Raw genomic sequence first — 3,509 nt, forward strand, 5'->3', positions numbered from 1 at the left:
GGGGGGGGGCAGGGTTTATCCTGTAGATTACCATCATTAGAACACAGTTCTGCAGCTCCAAGGTTGCTAAGGTGACACTTAAACTCATTCGCCAATAATGGCTAGCTATCATCCCTATTGTACATGTGTATCTGTTTGTAACAATACTTATTTATTATGATCTGATGTATAAGTTAAATTTTACCAGTTGGTATGCTATTACCCACAAAAAAAAAAGTTCTTGTTAATTGGACTAAAGCTAAATTTTTTAAACATTATATAATTTTTGGGTTTATTTAAAAAATTTATGAATCAATTATTTGTTGTATTATTTTCAGGAAGCCATATAGACTGGTGTTATGGCTATGGCAGAGCGTTTTTATATATCGTTGCTATTTTATGGTGTATCACTTATTATAAAGGGTTAAAACCTTTTTTTTATCCTGCCTTTAAAAGGTTCTCTAAATGTATATCTCATGTGAAAAACATAAGGTGAGAACAAATCATATGTCATACACCTTATCACATTTTTAGCTTTTTTGATGGTTAAATTTCCTAATTATTTTGAATACTTACAAATCAGTTTAAAAAAAAAATCTTTATTTATAACTTCAAATGGTAATTAATTAAATGAAAAAAATTAATCAATCAAAACATTTAAAATCAGGAAATTGGAAACATTGATGGAAAATTCTTGATATTGAGATAAATCAAATGAAGATTAAAAACTTTACAAGGTTAAGCAACTGAACATTGAACTGTCATCAAGAACAATTTTTTCCTGAAAAATATGGAATTTTCAATAATGAAATGAATATTTCTTATCATGATAAGACACTTAATAAAATAGTTGATTATTATTTTATTAAAAAACCTTATCTCTCATTTTTTAAATATTGTTTTCATAATGTTCAGAGGTTAAATTCTCCTTTTTTAGAAAAATAAAAAATAAATATCTTAAATTAATAAACAAATAGGCTAACATTATATTCTTAATAATCTTTGAATTAAAAAATTCAACACAAAAACCCTGACCAATTCATTCAACATTTTTTAATCACATTCAAATCTATCATTGCTTAAATTAAAGATGAAATATTTTAATTTATGGTTTCAAAAAACTTTTATTGTTTTTATCGAAAAAAACAAACAATATTGTGTTGCTTTTTTTTACAGCTATGGAATTTAGTTTCAAAGGACATTTTTGGATTTTTAGTCAACAATACCATCGTGTTTGTCATTTATGACTTTTTCATACTAAAACTAAACTAATTTTTTCAAGAATCAAGAATATTAAAACTAACAATATACTAGCATGTACAAGTGATCACGTTTTAATTTAACGTCAAAGCATTATAAAAAAAAATCGTGTATAGTCAAGCAAATAAAATATAAATAATGGTTTTTAAAAGTATAATAATATAATCAAGACAAGGAACGAAAAAATAATTAGAACAAATGTTATGTTATATTTCAAATACTTACCAGTATTAATGAAATTTAAAAAAAAACATAAATCTGTTTAGTTTTGCTTTAAAATAAATTGTTTAAAACATTTTGATATTCTATTTGAAGAGGCTCTTAAAAGAGTTTTGAGCTAATAACAGATACCTAGATGGTGAAAGACTGAATGGCAAACAAATACAATCAAGCCTTTTATTAAAATTTTTCAATGTATTAGAATTTCTTTTCCCTTTTTTTTACTCTTTCTTAAATTAAAATTTATAAACAAAAATATTAAATCAACAAAACAAGCTCCAATTGTGGGAAATTTCAAAACCTACTAACACTATCATTATTACTGCTTTAACTAGATTACAACAGATGATTTTCACTCGCTAAATTCCCTCAGAAGGATAATAGAAATCTCTTAACAGATCCTTTATAATAGCGATTGGGCTAACCAGTAAGATTCTGTATAAGTGAATTTTTAATTTTAAAGAAATCAAGCAGTTAGAACTTACTTTATGAAACAGTACAACAGTACCAAATTGAATTACAAATAATTAATCTTTCAAAAAGAGTCTAAATATTTTTTGCTCTTAAATATTTAAATATATTGCTCACCCATCACCCAGGGAATCAATAACATAAAAATACTAAATAACTAATTTTGAAGTATGGTATTTGAAAACTTATTTTAAATTTCAAGTATGTTTTTATTAACATAAATACTTTTATATTACTTGAAGTATATAAAAAAATTGTATAATTTCAATTTAAGTTAAAAATTTTTTTTTTAATATTTCAAGTTGGTTGTTTTCAAATATAGCCTTTTTGAGTAGTTTAAATTTTCTTACTAATGTGCAATATACATTTATTCACAAAAATTAGACTAATAAAAATTATTTTAATGTATCTAAGGCTCATTGCAGAGTAAAATGTTAGTGCAGTCTTGAATTTACTCTAACCCAGCTCTGGAACTGAACTCCTCATTATATCCTTAGTCTGGTTAAGTCCCAAAGAGCTCATAGGTGTTCTGGATTTAGGGAGGGTTTTACAACAAAAAACAAAGAATGTGTTTCATAAGACGCCAACAGTCGACTGAGCCAAACAAAGGGAACATCGTCTTTCCATCGTCTGAAGCAATGTTGCCATCCATTGTTTTATTTACAAATTAAATAATAATAACAATTTTCTACAACAATTGGCAAGTTTAGAATTAAGCCTAACTCTTAATGGTGAAATCAGTCTTAAATGCACGAATTTGGAAAGATGTTAAGAAAATAAATAATTAATTATATGATAATCCAGCCTCTACTTGTTGCATGAGATTAATTAAAAACATAACTATATATTAATTTATTTTTTTATATTAATTAAATATATATGTGTAAATAACTGATTTTCTTATTTTAGGTATATGAAGCATGCTATTCATTCAGCATTTGCAATCGCATTTATTGTTTTTATTATTTATGATACATCTAATAACAGGAGGAGGCTCATTTCTTTACTAGGAGTAATATTTTTCTTATTAATTTCTTTTATTTTTTCTAAGCATCCTGAATATGTGAGTTATATATATATATATTTTTTTTTTTTTATATTTTATGAAATTTATAGATCATTGTGAAATAGATTTTAATTTTTTCTTCTTATATCATCGTCAGGTTAGGTGGGACACAGTGCTGTCCGGTGTTACATTACAGATATTATTCGGCCTTTGTACCATAAGGTGGGAGACTGGTAGGAACATATTGAAGTGCTTTGGAGACAATGTAGTCAACTTTCTGAATTTTGGTTTGGATGGGGCTACTTTTGTGTATGGCCATAAATTAATAAATGAGGAAATGGTTTTTGCTTTTCAGGTAACAAACAATAATATGTACACATATTGTCATATATATATATATATATATATATATTGCCTTTAGACTGTGTTTATATTTATTTTATAAATATTTTTTGCTGACTGCAAGTTTGTATTAAAAAAATGGCTTGGAATCCCTGTACAAGATTGAAGAAAGAGGAAATTGCATGTCGATTTAGACTATTACAGCACTACTAGACAAACAGTCTAAACTTCC

The 3,509-nt window shown here is 25.8% G+C and overlaps 1 long non-coding RNA gene across 1 annotated transcript; it reads left to right on the forward strand.

Annotated features, from left to right (window-relative positions):
• The first annotated feature begins 179 nt into the window (after nt 1-179).
• On the forward strand, nt 180-3,285 carry LOC136796666 (uncharacterized). The gene is made up of 3 exons (XR_010844418.1): nt 180-471; nt 2,839-2,992; nt 3,093-3,285. It is a non-coding gene; the product is annotated as an uncharacterized lncRNA (long non-coding RNA).
• Nucleotides 3,286-3,509: the final 224 nt, after the last annotated feature.

The sequence above is a fragment of the Halyomorpha halys genome, unplaced genomic scaffold (genome assembly GCF_000696795.3).
Source record: "Halyomorpha halys isolate HHAL.00 unplaced genomic scaffold, Hhal_1.1 Scaffold9230.1, whole genome shotgun sequence".
Lineage (NCBI taxonomy): Eukaryota > Metazoa > Arthropoda > Insecta > Hemiptera > Pentatomidae > Halyomorpha > Halyomorpha halys.